This window comes from Bubalus kerabau, chromosome 10 (genome assembly GCF_029407905.1).
Source record: "Bubalus kerabau isolate K-KA32 ecotype Philippines breed swamp buffalo chromosome 10, PCC_UOA_SB_1v2, whole genome shotgun sequence".
Taxonomy (NCBI): domain Eukaryota; kingdom Metazoa; phylum Chordata; class Mammalia; order Artiodactyla; family Bovidae; genus Bubalus; species Bubalus kerabau.
The window spans coordinates 73,101,838-73,123,963 of NC_073633.1; the positions used below are offsets into that span (position 1 = coordinate 73,101,838).

The 22,126-nt window shown below is 41.0% G+C and overlaps 1 long non-coding RNA gene across 5 annotated transcripts in view; it reads left to right on the forward strand.

Moving 5' to 3' along the window:
* The window catches only part of LOC129621566 (uncharacterized), a 160,605-nt gene that overhangs the window by 13,489 nt on the left and 124,990 nt on the right, over nucleotides 1-22,126 (forward strand). For all 5 annotated transcript variants that reach the window (XR_008699445.1, XR_008699446.1, XR_008699443.1 and 2 more), the window contains exon 2: nucleotides 3,960-4,019. This is a non-coding gene — a long non-coding RNA (uncharacterized LOC129621566). The remainder of the gene's footprint in view (nucleotides 1-3,959; nucleotides 4,020-22,126) is intronic.

The window sequence follows — 22,126 nt, forward strand, 5'->3', positions numbered from 1 at the left end:
CCAGCAGCAGACTGAGTTTCGTGTGGAGAAACCTTGCTGCCCTCTTATTTGGCACTGTCCTTGGAGAGGGGGTTTCCCATTGTAATGAACATGAAAAATGACAACCTGAAAAGGAGGGCATGTTTTCACCAGAAGCTTTTCCTCTTCAACCTCTTCCCAATGTTACTAAAAAAATAGCCCTAAAGAAGAATATCTGTTCTGTAACTGGACTGCTTGCACAAAGCAGGAGGTTGAGAGAAAGGTCAACCCCATGATTTGAATGACAATGGCTCTTCCTTCTTGTTCCTGCTCTGATAAAGACGGGCCACTTGCCTTTCGCAGGCAAACTGTGTAATTAGGTGTGAGGGACTGTGCCTTAGAGAAACTCAGAGCCATAGCAGCTTAGCATTGGCTCTCCAAGCCCAGATTTTCCATTATACAAATGAAGCAGTTATGACCCAGAGAGGTTAACTGCTTTGACCCAAGTCGCAGAGCGGAGGTGGCTTCTTCCTACTGCTCTAATGATACGTTTCTTTGCTTTCCTTTTTGCTCTTTTCTGTGTGTGGGTTGTGGGGAGGAGAGAGGATGTATGGCTTCACAAATCTGACTTTTACCTTTCCCCACTTGCAGCCAAGAAATATATTGCTGGGCTCAAGATCTTTCTCATTCATTCAATAAATATTTATTAAGTGCTCACTGGGTGTTGGGCATTGTGCCAGGACATTCTTCCACTGGGTCTGTTAAACAAACAAGATTTATTTCCCTCTGAAGCTGGTGGAATGAGGCCCTAGGCCAGTTGCTATATATACAAAAAACGCTATTTTCTGGTTTCTGGCACCAGGCATTTGGACCCAGTCACCAAAGGACCCCATCTGGTGTTTCTATCTCCTTACTTGGTGTCCCTTGAACTGAGACCTTGGCCTTGAAGCTTTGTAGAGGTGGCCTGCAGAATCTTTGTATATCTGTCTCCTTGCTGGGCAGAGGGATGGTCCTTCTCTTTGAACACTGTGGCAGAAAGAAATGGAGCCTGAGTAGTGCCCCTTTTCCAGCCCCTCATCTTCGCAGCGCCAGGGACCCAGCTAAGATGATCAGGGGTGTTCCCCAAATCCAGATTCCAGGGGTGGGCAGACTGATGCTAGGAGGAGGGGAAGGGAGTGGAAGATATATGCTCTGGCTATAGGAGGTCATCACCCTCGATCACGTCCCACTCTGAGGTATTAAAACTTCAACAAATCTATACTGAGTGTCTTCTACATGCCAGTCACAAATCAAAGTGTCTGTACATAGCAGTAAACAAAACAGGCAAGGGCCCTGCCCTTGTGGAACGTATATGTGAAGGTGGAACATACACAGGGCAGTTTCCTATGGATCACTGATAACTCAGTCCAGAGCGCGTGGCACAGGACAGGCCCCCGAGGCTGCTCACCAGGGGAAAGTAAGGGAGAGACAGTGAGTGTTGCCAAAGAAATACTTTGTTCACTCCTCCAGTTTTTCTGGGTCTTGACTTCTGTTGCACTCTCAATAGAAGCAGGAATTGCTGTGTCTTTCCTTGTAAGAGAACTTCAATCTCCTGACAGTTCACACAGCTCTGGGCATCAGTGGGGAGGACCAGCCCACCCACAGCACTGTGCCTTCATCATTCCACCTGCAGAGAATCTGGGGCTCTTTGGTGACTGGGGCTGATATGTCGAACTTGTCTCTGTAATCAATATGATGAAGAGTCTGGAAGGATGCTTCTATAACATTCTAGAGCCCAGAAATATTAAAAAAACAATATTTCCCTGCCTGAACAAGTCAGAAGACTGAAGAAGAAGCTGTTTCATCAGAGCTGAGGTTTTTAGACAATGGTGTTTGGACCAGTGGCCTCAGCATCCCCTGTGCTGGCTACATAGTGTTACTTAACAAACTGACTGCAAAGAGATCAAACCAGTTGATCCTAAAGGAAATCAACCCTGAATATTCATTGAAAGGACTGATGCTGAAGCCAAAGCTCCAATACTTTGGTTACCTGATGCAAAAAACTGACTCATTGGGAAAGACCCTGATGCTGGGAAAGATTGAAGGCAAAAGGAGAAGAAGGCGGCAGACGATGAGATGGTTAGATAGCAAAGCCGACTCAATGGACATGAACTTGAGCAAACTCCGGGAGACAGTGGACGACAGGCAAGCCTGGTATGCTGCAGTCCATTGGACTGCAGAGTCGAACACAACTTAGCAATTGAACAGCAACAACAACTTAACAAATTACCCCCAAATTTAGTAGCTTAAAAACAACAAACATGTATTATCTCGCAGTTTCTGTGGGTCAGAAATCTGAATGTGGCTTACTTGGGACCTTCAGGCTCATAGTCTCTCATGAGGTTGCAGTCAAGCTGTCAGTAGAGGCTGTGGGCTCATCTAAAGGAGAGGCGATCCATTTCCAAGGTCATGCATGTGGTTGCTGTTGGGCCTCTGTCTCTTACCCTGTTAGTCTCATCATGGGGCTGTTTCTTAACTTGCCACCTGGCTTTCTCCAGCACAGGCCATCCAAGGAAGAGAGAGTGATCCTTCAAAATGGGAGCAACAGTTTTTAAGTAACCTAAACTTGGAATTGATAGCACACCACTCTGGTCATATTCTCTGTTAGAAATGAATCGATAAATCCAGTGTGTTTGACTGCTGGGAGGTGGGATGACAGCATTCAGGAAGAAAAGAGGTAGGGGATCTAGAGTGTCCTCTGAGGTGATTTGATTGGCTTAATTTTTTAAATCTCCTCCAGATATGGATTCTCAGAAAAGGATGCAGCCTGTGGGTAGAGAGAGGGTCAAAGAATACTTCAGACAGAGAAAAGACCCTTTCATACTAATACTTCTTATTGGAGACCCCTATGAGAGCTGTCTGTTAGGAGCTAGTGGTGAGGGAATATGGGGCAGTGTTGATTATCCAATTCCCACTAGGATACGTCCTTTTGAGAATAAGCACCCGACTCCAGTACTCTTGCCTGGAAAATCCCATGGACAGAGGAGCCTGGTAGGCTGCAGACCATGGGGTCACTAAGAATCGGAAACAACTGAGCAACTTCACTTTCACTTTTCACTTTCATGCATTGGAGAAGGAACTGGCAACCCACTCCAGTGTTCTTGCCTGGAGAATCCCAGGGATGGAGGAGCCTGGTGGGCTGTTGTCTATGGGGTCGCACAGAGTCAGACACGACTGAAGCGACTTAGCAGTAGCAGATTTCCAAAAGGAAAAAAAAGTTGCATTTGGAAAGTTGATTTCAACTGGGTATATAGGACTGATAAAGGAAATCAGTCTGAATATTCATTGGAAGGACTGATGCTGAAACTCCAATACTTTGGCCACCTGATGTGAAAAACTGACTCATTAGAAGAGACCCTGATGCTGGGAAAGATTGAAGGCAGGAGATGAAGGGGATGACAAAGGATGAGATGGTTGGATGGCATCACTGACTCCATGGACATGAGTTTGAGCAAGGTCCAGGAGTTGGTGATGGTTAGGGAAGCCTGGTGTGCTGTAGTCCATGGGGCTGCAAAGAGTCAGACATGACTGAGCGACTGAACTGATATAGGCTTATCACCCCCCACCCCTCCAAAATAGCTAGCTGTGAAAAAGGTGTCAGACAAGTAACCCAAGTTAAGAGCAGGGTGTAATGCAATAAAGACTGGTGAGGACTAGGGAAAAGTGAAAAGTGAAGACCCTATTAAAGGAGGCAGCTGCTATATAGCTTCACTTGTGGCAGTATATGCAATGGTTGTTATATCTTCATATTTTTAAATAAAAACCTGAAATCCAGACTTTTAACTGAAACTTCCTATGTACAAAATGTTGGCAACTAATTAAAAAAGTGTTAAAGCCCTGGGTTGGCCCATTTAACACACACACATGCACGTGTGTGCAAAGTGCCCTGACAGATGACCTGCAAGAGATGTGTGCAGGAGATGCACACTTTTCCTGAGCAACATTTCTCCTTATTGTTTCAGCTTGAGGGACACATCCCAGAAGAAGGAAGCGCAAGGGCAAGATGACATTAGGTATTTATGGTAAGTTATGGTGCAAAATTGTTCTGAAAAAAGACACTTTTATCCTAACTTATTTGATCATAAAAATAATGATGTCACTTTGTACAAGTGCTGATCTCTAGGAAATGATTAAGTTTTGATGAGCTTCCTGTAAAAGAACAAAGAAATGTCTATGTTTTCTCACCTGGCTCTTTGAGGGCAAGGAGTCTTCCTATTTTAGAGAGGAGGAAATAGAGATTCCTTGAGGTTCCTGTATGAACTGACCATAAATCCCAAAGACACCCAATTTTAAACTGAGACAAGTACTAAGAATGTTTGTGTTTGCATCCAGAGAAATTCTACATGAGTAAGGAGAAATAATTAACTGTGAAAATGGAAAAAAAGAGGGATTTAAGTTAGACATAAGGAAGTACTTAGAGAATAAGAGGACCCTTAAGGCACTGGAAAAATGGAGAGAAGAAACTCAGTTATTATTTTTTAAACCTACAGTTTCTGAATGGCAGAATTAACAGATTTTTTGCTGACCTGCAGAGGGCGGGTGAAGGAGGCAGCCCCTGGGTCCTTTTCCATCCTGTGATTTCTTCCTGAGCCTGGCAAACAAAGGCTGCCCAGTTTACTAACTCACCAAAATGATTTACCAGCTGTCTCTTCCCCAGGAGGTAAACAGGCGATAAAATAAATGAAATTCCTATTCTTTATTACTTGACCCTCATAAATCATCACTCACTCTGGGTGACCACTTATCTCTAAGGCATCACCAAATATTTAAAAAGCTCTCACATTTATTATGAATGAAATAGAAAAAATGAGCAAAAAACTGAATGACTATGTGTCTTAGTACAAGGACAATTCTATAAGCAGCAACTGTTAAGTTTCAGAAAAAAACAGGAGACTGTGTGTGTGAGTGCGCGCGCGTGTGCGTGTGTGTGTGTGTGTGTGTGTGTGTGTGTTGGGGGAGTGAGAATTCTTAGACCCATCTCAGTTTCTTCCATTTTGTTCCCAACCTTTCCTAGGATTAGATTCACTCTAGTGAACTTTAGATCCTCACTGAGCGTTGGATAGAATCATATGGGATATTACGTTCTACATTTGGTTACTGATAAAGTCTCTTGAACTAAAAGTTTATTGTGCCAAAGTAGGGGGCTTTTGTGTGGTGCTGGTGAGCAAGCGGGTGCTATCCTGTCGCCATGACAACAAGTATTTGCATTGAAGAAGCTCCTCAGACCACATTACAGTCACGTGGCCCGGAGGGACCCCTTTGAAGGCCTTATAATCTTTTCCCTAAGTGTGATTGTTAACATCTTCTGAACATAATCATTAACCATGTTCTGTAACAGATAATTACCTCCTGTAGTTTGCATTTTCTATCCCTGAGAGCTCTGTGAAATTTATAGAGTACATGACCTCCTCTACTGTTACTTTACCTAACCAAGTAAAATAAAGCAATTTGACTTTTTGAAATATGGGTAAATTTGCATTTTACACAAAAATATTGTGTTGACCTTGGCATCATCTGTATATGTCATGTGCTCTGGGCTCCTCTTTGTTTCATCTTTGAGTATCTCTCACAGGCAGCTTCTCAAATGCCAATGTCTCTGTTCTCCTTTCTGTGTCTCCTCTTTTCCCCATGAAGTGGGCTCACTTATTGAACTTCTAGTCTCAATTTGTATTTCAGATTTGTTGTACTCACTTGCTTGGATATATGGGACTTTTCAACATTTTTCTTTGCAGAAATTTCCCCTGTAGTTTTCTCTTTATCACCTAACATCATTTCTTGAGACTTCAAAGGCTCGTGTCATGACCCAGGGAAGTCCTGTTTCTCTCTTGGCTCCTTTTTGCCCAGGAACATCTCTCTGGCATAGGTGAAAGCCTCCTCTTCCAGGTTCCCCAAACCCATTTTATCTTTAGGAGTACACTGAAAACTTTAGGGAAGCTAGATGAAATGAGTGTTAAAGAGTGTATTCGAGAAAAAGAAAAGAAAATGAAAACTCCAAACCCCAAGCTTCCACAGAGATTAATTTTTACTAACATCTTTCCAAGTCTTTGATTAAAACATTGCACTATATTACACTATTGTTATACACATTCAGAGTCAGTTCAGTCACTCAGTTGTGTCTGACTCTTTGCGACCCCATGGACTGCAGCACGCCATCACCAACTCTCAGAGCTTACTCAAACTCATGTCCATCGCGTCGGTGATGCCATCCAACAATCTCATCCTGTGTCTATCTCCTTCTCCTCCCACCTTCAATCTTTCCCAGCATCAGGGTCTTTTCTCATGAGTCAGCTCTTCACATCAGGTGGCCAAAGTATTGGAGTTTCAGCTTCAACATCAGTCCTTCCAATGAATATTCAGGACTGATTTCCTCTAGGATTGACTGGTTTGATCTCTTTGCAGTCCAAAGGACTCTCAAGGGTCTTCTCCAACACCACAGTTCAAAAGAATCAATTCTTTGGCACTCAGCTTTCTTTATAGTCCAACTCTCACATCTATACATTACTACTGGAAAACCACAGCTTTGACTAGATGGACCTTTGTTGGTAAAGTAATGTCTCTGCTTTTTAATATGCTGTCTAGGTTGGTCATAGCTTGTCCTTCTAAGGAGCAAGTGTCTTAATTTCATGGCTGCAGTCACCATCTGCAGTGATTTTGGAGCTCCAAAAAATCAAGTCTGCCACTGTTTTTGCTGTTTCCCCATCTATTTCCCATGAAGTGATGGGACTGGATGCCATGATCTTCGTTTTTTGAATGTTGAGCTTTAAGCCAAGTTTTTCACTCTCCTCTTTCACTTTCATCAAGAGTCTCTTTGGTTCTTCTTCACTTTCTGCCGTTAGGATGGTGTCATCTGTGTATCTGAGGTTATTGATATTTCTCCTGGAAATCTTGATTCCAGCTTGTGCTTCATGCAGCCCGGCATTTTGCATGATGTACTCTGCATATACGTTAAGTAAGCAGGGTGACAATATACAGCCTTGATGTACTCCTTTCCTGATTTGGAACCAGTCTGTTGTTCCATGTCCAGTTCTTTTTTTTTTTTTTTTTCCATGTCCAGTTCTAACTTTTGCTTCTTGACCTGCACACAGATTTCTCAGGAGGCAGGTCAGGTGGTCTGGTATTCCCATCTCTTTCAGAATTTTCACAGTTTATTGTGATCCACACAGTCAAAGTCTTTGGCGTAGTTAATAAAGCAAAAGTAGATGTTTTTCTGGAACTCTCTTGCTTTTTCAATGATCCAACAGATGTTGGCAATTTGATCTCTGGTTCTTCTGCCTTTTCTAAAACCAGCTTAAACATTTGGAAGTTCCCGGTTCACATACTGTTGAAGCCTCGCTTGGAGAATTTTGAGCATTACTTTGCAATTGTATGAGATGAGTGCAATTGTGCAGTAGTTTGCAAATTCTTTGGCATTGCCTTTCTTTGGGATTGGGATGAAAACTAACATTTTCCTGTCCTGTGGTCACTGCTGATTTTTCCAGATTTGCTGGCATATTGAGTGCAGCACTTTCACAGCATCATCTTTTAGGATTTGAATAGTTCAACTGGAATTCTATCACCTCCACTAGCTTTGTTCGTAGTGATGCTTCCTAAGGCCCACTTGACTTCACATTCCAGGATGTCTGACTCTAGATGAGTGATAACACCATTGTGGTTATCTGGGTCTTAAATATCTTTTTTGTATAGTTCTTCTGTGTATTCCTGCCACCTTTTCTTAATATCTTCTGCTTCTGTTAGGTCCATACCATTTCTGTCCTTTATTGTGCTCATCTTTGCATGAAATGTTCCCTTGATATCTCTAATTTTCTTGAAGAGATCTTTAGTCTTTCCTATTCTATTGTTTTCCTCTATTTCTTTGCATTGATCACTGAGGAAGGCTTTCTTATCTCTCCTTGCTATTCTTTGGAATTCTGCATTCAAATGGGTATATCTTTCCTTTTCTCCTTTGCCTTTAGCTTCTCTTCTTTTCTCAGTATTTGTAAGGCCTCCTCAGACAGCCATTTTGCCTTTTGTCATTTCTTTTTCTTGGGGATGGTCTTGATCACTGCCTCCTGTACAATGTCACAAACCTTGTACGCATTGAATGTGGAATCATTACTATGATAAAGAACATTTAGGTGTTTTAAATGTAACTGCGCTGAGGTACCTGGATTCTGAAGGTGAAACTTCAATATCTTGTCTAGTCTTTAATATCTTGCTATATCTAACAGGGTAGGAATGGGGCATGGAGAAGACTGTGATCACACATAACATCTACTCCCTGCCCCGCTGTCTTTCTTTGCTAATAAAATTGATTAAAAGGAGCTTGCAGTGCTATTGAGTGCCATGTATTTTGAACTCCAAACCAGGACCTGTGGCAAAGCCATTGTACTATATAGGTGGTAGAAGAAAGTGGTCAAAGGTCTTACTGTGGAAAGAAAAAGCCCTGGGGAGGATGCAAAAGGTCAGCTTACTGGTTGGAAGGTGGAGAGGTGACTGGGCAGGGGCTGTCCCATGTTAGTATATATATATATATATGCTATGTATCTAAATATGTGTATAAAATATATATATATATATACCCTATGTATACACTCAGGTCTTTAAGAGAGCAGCTGACTAGGGTACCTCTATCTCCTGAAGGCATTCAGAACAAACTTCCTCAAAATGTGCCACTTAGGCATGTGGATTATTTTGAGCTGAATACAATCAAGGCTCAAGAGACTCAGGAAGAGCTTTCTACCTCCCCCTTAACTACAGAAAAGAATTTAGATAATACACAGAGAAAGAATGCTATTACCAGAGATAACTTTTCATCTGAATGAGCTCTCCGTATGACAGGGCAAGCATCTAATTACCAGACATCTGCTCTGCTTATTGTCCTCCTCCCCTTGGAAGCCCCAGGCCCTACCACATTCCTCAGCTCAGGATGGCATAGGAGCCTCAACTGCCCAACTTGCCTTTGGGCCTCATATTTTTATGGCGCCCCTGTACATATGAAATTAAATTGGTTTTTGTCCTGTTAATCTGTCTCATGTCAATTTGATCATTACACCAGGCAAAGAACCTAGAAAGGTAGAAGGAAAATTTTTCTCCCACACACTCCTCAGTTTGCTTTCGGATATAGCTGCCTGGTTTCTACAGCCTTACAGCTCCCCTTTCTCTACCCTCCTCCCAAAAACCCAGGGAATGGGGCCGGTCCCCTATTTGTGCTCCACTCCTGGCAAAGTTTCTATTATAATGAGCTCCCTTGTGGTGCAGAAATCAATAAACGTCTGCAATGAATGCCTAATAGTGAACCAAATTATACACCCCCCAGTTGAGTATTGTTTTATGTAATACGCTCATACCTTTTTAATGGTAGGCATAAAGTTGTCCTGTGTGTGGGAAAACATACTTGTGTGTGTGTGTGTGTGTGTTTGTGTGTGTAAAAACTTCTCTAATTAGCACTACCAAGAGTAAAGATTCTTCTGGGATGAGGCATTGAGATTGGAGACACTGAGACCCCATCCAGCCGTATTTCTGAAGGCCTAAGGCAGAAGAAATTTTTGGCTAATGGAATATAATTATTCCAAGTGAAAGGTGGCCAAGGTGCTGGAGTTAAAATTTCCTATCCTTACACACACGAAGGGTATCTCAAGAACCTCTTCGTCATAATCAGTTGGACGTAATTTCTAGGGATGAATGACAATGTGCTAGGGTAGGAAGATAGCAGCTGGCTCTTTGGCCATTCTATTACTCTGCATTAATTTGTTTTTTTTTTTCTTTTTTGGTCCGCGCCCTGGTGGTGATGAACTCATTTAGAATTTCTCTGCCTGCCACATGTCAGTTCAGAAATATCACAACACAATGTGGCATTAATTATATGAGGTGGGATCAGGGCCAACCAATTGCACCCAGTGAATGTGGATAAGCTTTATTCATTGGCAAAAGTAACAAACAGTCACTGTGACTTGAGCCAGTCAGAAAGCAGGTTATTCATTTCAGTTCAATTCCCCTGGGATGAACTGGCCCAGGCCTTGATTGGCTTCAGCCACACAATGGTTCTGTTGTGCTCACCAATCAGTGCACTGGGGTCCACAGGGGCACTGTCAAAGCTTTGTGCTGATATCCATCAGATAAACTGATTAAATCTGCATTAATCACAGGGCCCAGCTCAAGTGTGGCCAATGCCCTTGAATATTGCCAGGAGGATCAGTTGCTTTGGCTCAGAGAAATAAATGCATTTCTATCATTGCCAGAAGCTATTATCTGGTGACAACGTTCTAGTACATTGGTATTATTTTTCAATTAATGAGCACTGTGGAACAAATTCTGACCATAACCACATACACATGCTATTCAGAGATGGGAGAAGGTAGAAAAGAGAGACTGAGTAACATGCGAAGGCTTTTCAGTGGCCTACGAGATCTGGCATCGTTAATTCCTATCTGTCTGATAATCCCCATCCCTGTCCTTGTATATGCTATATACCCTTCATGTGCCTTCTCTCCTGCGTTAGGATTTTGCACTGGATCTGCTCTGCCTGTAACACTTTGCCCCCCCCCCCCCCCCCCGCCCCGATATTTGCATGACTGGCTCTTTCTTGTCTTTAACATCTTGCTTAAATGTACCTCTGCAGGGAGACCCTTTGTGATCACCCTATAGCTGGGCCTCACTTCTTCACTCAGTGTTACATCATCCTGTTTTACTTCCTTTATAGCACTTACTCCCATGTGAAATGCTCCTATTGAATAGATTATTTGTCTGTAATGTGGCTTCACTAAGTTCACCACTATATCCTCAGCCTCTAGCACAGAGTCTGGCACACAGTAGGTGTTTAATAAACATTTTTGAGTGACTGAATTTTTTGGGCTCCTATAACTCTTTCTGGATAAATCAGTGGACATATGGTGTCCATATGTCAGGGCTCCTCATTTCTAAGACAGTGTTTCCAAATGTTGGTTTTGGGTTGAGAACAGATCGCTTTGGTTAATAGCTACTTTCTGTTTTAATCATTAGTTTTAACCTTGAAGTGGGTGGAGTAGGCCATGCCCTAGAAGTTTATCTTAGGATGAGATGGTAAGGGGGTATCTATTAATGTACTAGTCTGCAAATCATTTAATAGCTCCCAACTATTTCAAGATATCCAGTCAAGATTTCATTTCGGAGGTTGGTTTTCTCTCTTTTGTGACTGTGGCCCCGTCAATATTTACAGGCCAGCAAAATTAGATTATTAATAAATGAGAACACAAGCTTTCACAAAGTTTGTGAAGGGAACTTTGGCAATGCTATAGGAAGAAACTTAGTTGCAAGAAGGAGATAAAAAGATCCCTGTGTTCTTCTCTCTGTGGGGGCGGGAGCTGCTTTTTTATCCTGTGCTGATGACAACTTTTACCCCTTACTCTTATCAAACATCTTCAGATTCAGGAAGCTAGAAAGCATGGTCTTGTGGTTGAATGACCACACTCTTTTCAGCTATAAAAGGACTCAAGCAATTTGAAAAGCAGCAAAATATAAGTGACAGAGTACTAGGGTGAAAGTACAGATGTTACTCTCCAGGGTTGCAGACTGCATACTGTCTCTTTAAGCAAAACAAAAAATGAGGCTGTTAACCAAAAACAAGAACAGGAAAATTACCCTCACACAAATATTTTAGATAAAACAAGATGTGATTTTTGATGCAAGTTTTGAGTCCAGAGTTTTGTTTCAATATGTATGTTCTTATATAGTTTTCTGATATTGTAGATTGTTTCTTGCACATGTGCGTGCTCAGTCACTAAGTCGTGTCTGACTCTGTGACCCCATAGACTCGACCCAACCAGCAGATTTTTCCAGGCAAGAATACTGGAGTGGGTTGCTATATCTTTGGGACCAAGTATCCTGCCTCTCCTGTGTCTTGGGCATCTTCTGTGTCTTCTGCATTAGCAGGCAGATTTTTTACTGGATTCTTTACCACTGAGCCACCTGGGGTTTCTTGCATAGCAACCCTTCAAACTGCCCCACCACACACGAAGACTAAATAGTATGTGCTTTGTTTTCTTCCTGAAGAAGAAAACATGAAAATGGTAACTTTTCAGAAGTGCTCTCTGTTGCAAGAAAACTGCCACCAGTGAACAGTTTTCCTGTGTTCTACATGAAAAATACAATTATTTCATATCCTATCAGCCTATGTTCCTTAACAAATTATTTATTGTAGAGAATACATGATGCTTTTAGTGAAACCTGTTTTGGAGTCTAAAAATTTATTATTTAAGACATATATGTTAGGTCTCTGGCTATGATAAGCCTATCTATCACTTGTATCAAACCATCATTTCTGCCAAGAATGCCTAGAGGATGTGGATAAAGTACAAAAGAAAGGTTTGTTTGAAAGCATCAGAGAGATACTGAGCCTGCTATTATTTAAAGGGCCAGATTCTGGAAAGAAAGAAAGCTCATTGGAATAAGCATGTTTTATGTTACCTTCTTCATGAGACATTTAATGTAATAGACATGGATAAGATGCTGAGAATCTGGGCAGTGGTTTCGTATCTAAGGGTCAGAGAGGACTTCTGAGCTTTTAGCAATTTCATGAAGCTAGGGAGACAAATAATAGAGTCCAGATTTGCAAGAAACCTTGGAGTCGAGGACACAAAAACCTGGAGAGAAGTGGATCAGATGCTGTATCGGTTTTCCCTTCAAGATATATCCTGTGTAATTTATGCAAAGTAAGCAACCAGAAGGCTGCTAAGACAGAATGGAATCTGAGGCAGCGCTGTGAAGACAGAAATTTAAGTTCAGGGTCCCTTGAGGAGGAGGAAATTTAGGAAACATCCTAGATTCTCAGTTGGGATCCCTGGGAGGCCTAATCCCTAGGAGTAGGGGAGAGAACCAAAAATACTGTAAACCTGATGAGGACTGAAAACAAATCTTGAGCAAGAATTGATTCTGATTGGGTTGATATTATGTGCCGCTATAGCGTTTGGCAGAGAATAGGGAGTATCTTCTCTGGAGTGATATAATATGGAGACACTACAGCTTTTCATGCACAGCACTTTAGTATTCAATATACTATTGAATACTAAAATTATAAATCATGCTAAGAGAAGGAGACAGAATCTAGAAAAGCAGACCAAGAAGTGTCCCACAAAATGGAGAATTTCATTGAGAGTAGAAATCTATACAGAAAAGTTGCAAATGGAAATTTTAGAAATTAAAAAGTCCTACATCTGAAATTAAGAACTGAGTAGATGGGTTTAACAGCAAATAAGATACAGGTAAAGGGAGGTTTGGTGAGCTATACAGTGGCTGAATAGAAATATCCATCCTGGAGACTGGAGGAAAAAGAAGATGGAAAATATATAAAAGAGTATAAGAGACTTGTGAATAGATCTAACATTTGAATTCTATAAGCAGAGAAGAATATTTGAATAGATAACAGTTAAGAATTTCCCAAGCTGATGCATCAAACCTTAAATACAAAGATTCTCTGTGAACCCAAGCAGGGTAAATAGAATGAAGACCATGTCTAATCATATAATAAATCTGAATCAACACAAAGAGAAACATCTTAAAAATAGAGAAGAAAGATATATTTACCTCTAAAGGAACAACAATAAGACATTTGACTTCTCAAGAGAAAAAAATGGGATCCAGAAAACAATGGAATAAGATCTTAAAGTGCTGAAAGAAAATAATTGCCAAGTTAGAATTTTATATTAAAAATTTTCCCCCAAAGTTTAGATCTGAAAAAGATGTGATAGGCAAATAAATAACTATATTTCAGTATCAGAAAAATGGGTAACAAAATTTAGAATGAGCAAAAGGCATGAATAAGTATTTTGCAGGATAAGAAATACAAATGGTAAGTTAATGCATAAAGAGAAAAGGAAAGTAAAGGGCCAAAATAAAACTATTTTAGGCTCCAAAGCATATTTGAATTTACTTGTTGGCCATGCAGCATGTAGGATCTTAGTTCCTTGTCTAGGGATTGAACCCATGACCCCTGCATTGGAAGCATGGAGTCTTAACCTCTGGACTGCCAGGAAAGTCCTCCAAATAAATTCATTATAAAAAGATTTTATAACCCATTAACTTTTTTGGATGGATCAAATAATGTTAATAGATGTTAAGTCAGACCTTGAATAATGAAGCTAGAAAGATGAAGCCTCATCTTTTCATTTTGTAAAATACATTTTTATCTCATCTGCATTACAGGAAGAAAACACAGAGACAAAGATGTTCATTTGCCAAAATTTAAAAAGGAGAAGGTAGTAAAAGAACTTATATTTTAATGGACCCATGGTCTTAAACTGTTTATTCCTTTGACATTTCAACTGTTACTGGGAAAAGGCAGAGTTTGACACTGATCCCCATCCACATGGGAATTAAATTCTAATAGTAGGAGACAGAGAAGGCAATGGCACCCCACTCCAGTACTCTTGCCTGGAAAATCCCATGGATGGAGGAGCCTGGTAGGCTGCAGTCCATGGGGTCGTTAGGAGTCGGACATGACTGAGCGACTTCACTTTCACTTTTCACTTTCATGCATTGGAGAAGGAAATGGCAACCCACTCCAGTGTTCTTGCCTGGAGAATCCCAGGGACGGGGGAGCCTGGTGGGCTGCAGTCTCTGGGGTCGCACAGAGTCTGACATGACTGAAGCGACTTAGTAGTAGTAGTAGACAGGAAACAAACAAATGGTAAACACTTTAAAGGAAAATGAAGCAGGTAAGAGGATCGAAAGGAAAGAACCTTTTAAGAAAAGGGCTTTGTGCATTTTTTAAAAAAAGTAATATTTATTTATTTATTTAATTTATTGTTGGCAGTGTTGGATCTTCATTGTTGCGCGTGGGTTTTCTCTAGTTGCAGTGAGCAGTGGCTGCTGTTTGTTGAGGTGTGTGGGCTTCTCATTGCGGAGGCTTCTCTTGCGGAGCACAGGCTCTAGGGCACTCAGGCTTCAGAAGTTGTGCTGCCTGGGTTTAGTTACTCTGAGGCATGTGGGATCTCCTCAGACCAGGGTTCGAACCTGTGTCCCCTGAAATGGTGAATTCTTATCCACTGTGCCACCAAGAAAGTCTAAGAGATGAACTTTTAAGATAAACTGATCAAGGGGCTCTTCACAGAGGACATCGTGTTTGAACAGAGATCTAGATGAAGCCAGGGAGCAAGCCACGTAAATATTTGAGAGAAGGGCATTCTAGGCTTCAACAAGACCAGCACGACTGGACAGAAAGAGTGAAGGGAGAATGAGGTCAGAACAATAGTCTTAGGGAGCTATGGGGAGGTTTTAAATTTTCTTTCACTGTTAAGCACTTTGGGAGACTTTGAGCAGAAAAGTAACAGGATCTGACCTAAGTGTTAAAATAATTACCCTGAGTACTATGTGAAGAATGAGGGGAGTTAAGTGTGGATTCAGGGACACTATTTAATGGGATATTTTATTAGTTCAGGCATAATACTGGCTTGGTCTGAGATGGTTGTAGTGAGTTACAGAGAAATGGCTAGTGATATTTGGAACATATGCTTAAAATAAAGCCAATGGGATTTATTAATGGATTATTTGTATAGGATGAGGGAAAAAGAGTCTATGTTGAGTCCAAAATCCTTAGGAACTGAAGGAATGGAGGGAAAGTTTTGTGTTTACAATATACTGATAAATACTGAGAAGTGAAGGCAAGGGGAATCCGGAGCTGGGGGACCTAACATAGTTGTGGGGGTACATAGCCAGGCAAGGTTCACTGCTATCCCTTTATATTACTAGTTTTTTATTTTAATTAAGCATCTCAAAAATAGGTTTACTTTTTTTCATATACATATATCTCTTCTTTTTCAAATTCTTTTCCCATTTAGGTTATTACAGAATTATTGAGTAGAGTTCCTGTGGTATACAGTAGCACCATCCTTGTTGGTTATCTATTTAATTTTTTCTTAAATTTTTTATTGGAGTATAGTTGATTTAAAACATTGTGTTAATTTTGCTATACCACAAAGTGAATTACTTATACATATATCTACTTTTTAAAACATTCTTTTCCCATATAGGTCATTACAGAGTATTGAGTAGACTTTCATGTGCTATATAGTAGGTCCTTATCAGTCATCAATTTTATATGTAGAAGTGTTTATATGTCAATCCCAATTTACCCCTCCTTGCCTCCCACACCTCCTAACCATGACTTGAATTTTCTACACCTATGACTCCATTTCTGTTTTGTAAATAACTTCATTTGTACCATTTTTAAAAATTTCACATAAGATTTTTATTTTTCTCTGTCTGATTTACTTCACTCAGTATGGCAGTCTCTATGTCCCTTCATATTTCTGCAAATGGCATTATTTCATTATTTATGGCTGAGTAATATTCCACTATATGTGCATATATATTTACCTCATCTTCTTTGTCTATTCCTCTGTCAGTGGACATTTAGGTCTTGGCTATTGTAAATAGTGCTGCAATGAACATTGGGGTGCGTGTATTTTTGAATTATGGTTTTCTTGGGGTATATGCACAGAAGTGGGATTGCAAGATCATATGCTAGCTCTATTTTTGGATTTTTAAGGAACTATTATACTGTTCTCCATAATGGTTGTACCAGTTTATACTCCCACCAACAGGGTAGGAGGGTTCCCTTTTTTCCACATCCTCTCCAGCATTTATTGTTTATAGGTTCTTTGATCATGTCCGTTCGGACTGGTGTGAGGTAATATCTCACTGCAGTTTTCATCTGCATTGTTCTAATAATTAGTGATATCGAGCATCTTTATATGTTAGTTTCATTCCCTTTTTGACTTTGTCTGTTTTGTCTTTGTGAGCCTTTTTTTTTGGGGGGGGGCGGATAAGTATTTCTTTTTAAAAAAAATGTGTAAGTTTAAGATTTACACTGTGTTGATTTGATACACTTACGTATTGCAATATGATTACATCTGTAGTGTTAGCTAACACATTTATTATGTCACAATTTTCTTTTGTTTTTATGTGGTGAAAACAATTAAGATCTAGTCTCTTAGCAACTTTGAAGTTTATCATTTATCTACTGTTGACTATAATCACTATGCTGTGCATTAGATCTCCAAGACTTTTTAATCTACTGGTTGTAATGTTGTACCCTTAAAAAACACCTCCCAATTCCCTGCAACGTCTAGACCCTGGTAACCTCCATTCTACTCTTTGTTTCTATGATTTTAGTTTTATTTCTTTATTTATTTGTCTGTGTTTTTAGATTCCACATATAAGTGAGATCATATAGTATTTGTCTTTCTCTGACTTATTTTACTTAGCATAAGGCCCTCAAGTTCCAACTATGTTGTCACAAATGGCAGGATTTGCTTCTTTTTCATGACTGAATAGTATTCCATTGTGTATATACATTATATGGACTTCCCTGGTGGCTCAGATGTTAAAGAATCCACCTGTAATGCAGGAGACCCGGGTTCAATCCCTGGGTAGGGAAGATCCCCTAGAGAAGGGAATGGCAACCCATTCCAGTATTCATGCCTAGAAATACCATGGACAAATGATCCTGGAAGGGTTCACGGGGTTGCAAAGATTTAGACACGACTGAGCAACTAAGCTCATACACACATATACATTGTATGTACCATATCTTTGTTCATCTGGCAGACATGCTGTTTCCATGGTTTGGGCATTGTGAATGATGCTGAAAGGAACATGGGAGTGCAGATGTCCGTTAGATATCCTGTATTCATTTCCTTTGGATATATACACAGAAGTGGGATTGCTGGATCATATAGTAGTTCTATTATTAATTTTTGAGGGAACTTTATACTATTTTCCTTAGTGGCTATACCAAATTTACATTCCTACCACCAGTGCGGAAGGATTCCCTTTATATCCTTGCCAACGCTTGTCTCTTGTCTTCTTAATGATAGTCACTCTAACAGGTGTGAGGCAATGTCTCATTGTGGTTTTGATTTGCATTTTCTGATGATTAGTGATATTTGTACCTGTGGGCTGTTTGGATGTGTTCTTTGAAAAAATGTCTGTTCAGTTCCTCTGCCCATTTTTAATCAGATATTTTTTCTTTTTATGGAGTTGTATGAGTTTTTTTTAAAATATTTTTTATTTGGCCGTGTAAGATCTCAGTTGTGGCACATGGATCTTTGGTCGTGGCACAACGGCTCTCTGGTTGTGGTGCGTGGGCTCAGTAGTTGCAGTGCGCGGGCTTAGTTGTCTCGTGGCCTGTGGGATCGTAGCTCCCTGATCAGAGATGGAACCCATATCCCCTTCATTGGGAGGTGGATTCTTAACCACTGGACCGTGTACCATGTATGAGTTCTTTATGTATTTTGGACATTAACTTCCTATCTGATACATAGCTTGCATATATTCTGTACCATTCCATAGGTTACCTTTTAATTTTTTTTTTTTTTTTTTGCTGTGCAGAAGATTTTAGTTTGATGTCCTATTTGTTGATTTTTGCTTTGGTTACTTGTGCTTTTTGTGCCATATCCAAAAAAATCATTGCCAAGACCAGTGTCAAGGAGCTTCTTCCCTATGTTGTCTTCTAGGAATTTATAGCTATGAGGCCTTATATTTAAGTCTTTAATCCATTTTGAATTAATTTTTATGAGTGGTTAAGATAGGGGCTTCCCTGATGGCTCAGATGGTAACAAATCTGCCTGCAATGCTGGAGACTGGGGTTTGATCCCTGGGTCAGGAAGATCCCCTGGAGAAGGGAATGGCTACCTACTCCAGTATTCTTGCCTGGAAAATTCCATGGACAGAGGAGCCTGGTGGGCTACAGTTCATGGAGTTGCAAAGAGTCAGACATGACTGAGTGACTAACACTAAAACACTAAGATAGGGGTATTTTTTGGTGGTGTTCTCTTCTAGGAATTGTTACTTCTTTTGCCTTATCCCATGAACCTTGAGACTAGATTCAGGCTTTACTATCAAACTGACCATTCCAAGGGGTAGAGCTCTCTGGTCTTTAGGACTGGGATTTGGATCTTTCTTTGAACTCTGCAGAGCTTAAATCTAGCTGACAGGGATGGAGCAACAGTAACTCACTAGGGAAGACATCTCCCTCCTCTCACTAGAACTGCAGGATGACATAACCAGGAATGTCCCTAGCCATTCTGAGCACACTCAGCCAGTGTGTTGTTTAAATTAGTGAAGGTTCACTCATAGGGCTAGGAGTATGGTCAGTTTTCCCCATGCATATGGTGGAGGTAGATAGTTGAATGAGAATTAAACTTCTCTTTCCAAGAGATAAAGGAAATATATGCTGAGTGGTCCAAACAAAAAATGCCCACTACATGAGGGGAAAGAGGCAGCATGCTCAGGGAACAGGTGGAGAGAAAAGTACTTTGGGTCACTGTGGTCCATGAATAATGACCCATCGAAGGACAATTATTGGGAGAACATGATGTAACGGTCTAATCAGAGCTCACTGATAGTTAGACATCTCCACGGACACATACCTAAGTGAACCACATCCTGCCTTTAGACATTATAAGGAAATTATAATGTGTGTATCTAAGTCAGAGCAGTCTTATCAAGGAGCTTCTCAAAAATGTCAGTATTGACCTGTTTTCAGTTATCTTAGAAATAAACTCTTCCTCTCTCCAATTGATTGCAGCACTGGGCCTGTTTCTGATTTAAAGAGATCAGAGATCAGAGACAGGAAATGGATTAGTTCACCAAATGTGTATCATAGGTCATGCTGTGTTAGCGCCAAAAGGGATCTCAGAGGATGTTCAGTTCATTCCTTCAACTAGATGATGGTGAAGAAACGTTTAGTTGGAATTTTTGATACAAAATTACATATATGTTTAAAGACTTAAGTTAACCTATCTGTGCAAACTGTATGACTATTGTGCTCATACTTTGCCATTTCTGCTGGGCTCATGTCTGAATGAAGGGTAACTTGACCCTTATGGCATATGTCCTTTGTCCTTTCCTATCAGTCATTCATTAATTAAAAAACATTTTTCTGAGTACCCATCACACATCCAGAACTGTTCTCAGCTGAGAAGACAGCAGTGAACAAGGCAGACATGGAGCTTGCCATCAAGGTCTAGAGGAAAGAGACTGAAGAACGCAACTAAATAGTCAAATACCTTGTTAAGAAATTATGGTATTATAAAGGAAACAAAACTAGGATGGTATAAAGTAATGAAAAATGGGTGGAGAGAAGCTCCTTTAGCTAAGAAGGTCAAGAAATAATTCTCAGAAGAATGGAGAAATTTAAAAATTTTAACTCAAGATTATCTGAAAAAATATCAACAGGCCTAGTTGAGCTCCAGTCCCTGAGGACAGCTCCAGTCTGGACAATCGAGATGTTCCTAGAGCTCTTCTTCTTGCCATACTTCCCCAGGTTAAGGATTACTTAAGCTTCTGAGAGCTTCACCAACTCTGTCTGATCCAATTTGTGGAAACCATGGCCAGGAATGGCCTGAGAACAAGTTGCTCCTTTGGGGGACGCATGTACAGTGACAGGTTGTGTCCCAGACAGCTCTAGGGTCACCATCCACATAGACGAAGTTGAATACAACTATATACGGTGGCTTTGACCAAGATGGGGCTTCCTATTAATGTGGTTTCCCCTTTGATTTATCTTATAAAATAATCTGGGTTAGGGGCAGAGTGGGGGCTAGGAGAATAATGGTAGGGGAGGTGGGTTTGAGGAAGACAGTGGATTCTGTTTAATTCCTTGCTTCCTAGTTAAATTCCATTTCCATGACGGCGGTCTGGAGGGAGGGAGCTTCAGGACTTCAAAGTTTCATGAACCTGAGCCCTGTATTTTTGGAGAAGGCAATGGCACCCCACTCCAGTACTCTTGCCTGGAAAATCCCATGGACGGAGGGGCCTTGTGGGCTGCAGTCCATGGAGTCACTAGGAGTCGGACACAACTGAGCGACTTCACTTTATTTTTTCACTTTCACGCATTGGAGAAGGAAATGGCAACCCACTCCAGTGTTCTTGCCTGGAGAATCCCAGGGACGGGGGAGCCTGGTGGGCTGCAGTCTCTGGGGTCGCACAGAGTCTGACACGACTGAAGCGACTTAGCAGCAGCAGCAGCAGCAGCCCTGTATTTTTTAAACAGAATCATCACTGCAGAACATGGATTCCAAAAGCCTTGAGGGCCTCAAAACTAGTTGTTTGTTCCTGGGAAGAAGTCCAGAAACTTCATATTGTCGAAACCTCCAAATGTGATGAATAACTTGGAAAGCTCGAGTGTCATCAATGCTACCCTCCCACCCCAAACGTAGTGACAATGTTATTTATTCAAATACCCTTTGTCCTTCTTCTCTTTGTTTCCGAATTTAAGTTCCCTGAGAACAGAATCTTTGATTCATCCGTGCCTCCCAGAGCCCCTAGAACAGCACTGCCTCATATACAGTAGGTGCTCAATAACTATTTATTCTGTCATTTAATCTGGTAATTTGCAGAATGCATGTGATGATGAGTCAGAGCTTTTTTAGCTGGGGTCTCCCAGAAAGGTTTGAGTCCTAATTCTCCAGCAGAATAACCCTGTCTCTGGGAGTTGGAACAATCTGGAGGCTCCCAACTGGGGAAGATGGAAAATCCAGTGTCAGAATGCCCTCACATCCCAGTGAGATTCTGAAGCCCTCTGCCTGAGCAGGGGTGGAAGACAGGGTTGGGGGCTTCCTGGGAGCTCCTTCACCTTCAGCAGCAGTGGTCTGAGCAATGCACCAGCATGTTCCATCCAATATGCCCAGGAGTCTATTCCAGAGTTTGTGTTTAAAGAGAATCTAACTTAACCTTGCTTTTCATTTTAGTCTTGGAATCAAAAAGGAAAGTTCAGTCAATTTGACGTTAAGAACTTATTTAATGACCTTTCCCAGATGGAAGGCAAATGCCCATAGCCCACAATTTTAATCCAAATCAATTCCTTTCCTAGCATGAAGAACAAACAAAAATAACTTCACAGGAAGGTAAATGCCAGAGGGGACTTGAAGGGGTTCCTAGGGTACCTGCAATGTTCAGCAGTTGATCTTTTACAAAGGTAAACAGGACTTACCTTGCTGGTTTCTGAGCAGTTTGTGGGGGAGATGTGTACCAGGCTTCAACAAAACGTGGTTGTGAGCCTGAGTGCCAAGTGCTTTGCGTGAAGGGCAAAGCCGCCTGGGTGTGGGGGGTGTGGCCACGTGTGACTCAGATGCCTGCTGCTTGGAAAGAACCGCAGTGCAATTAAAAGACTTTT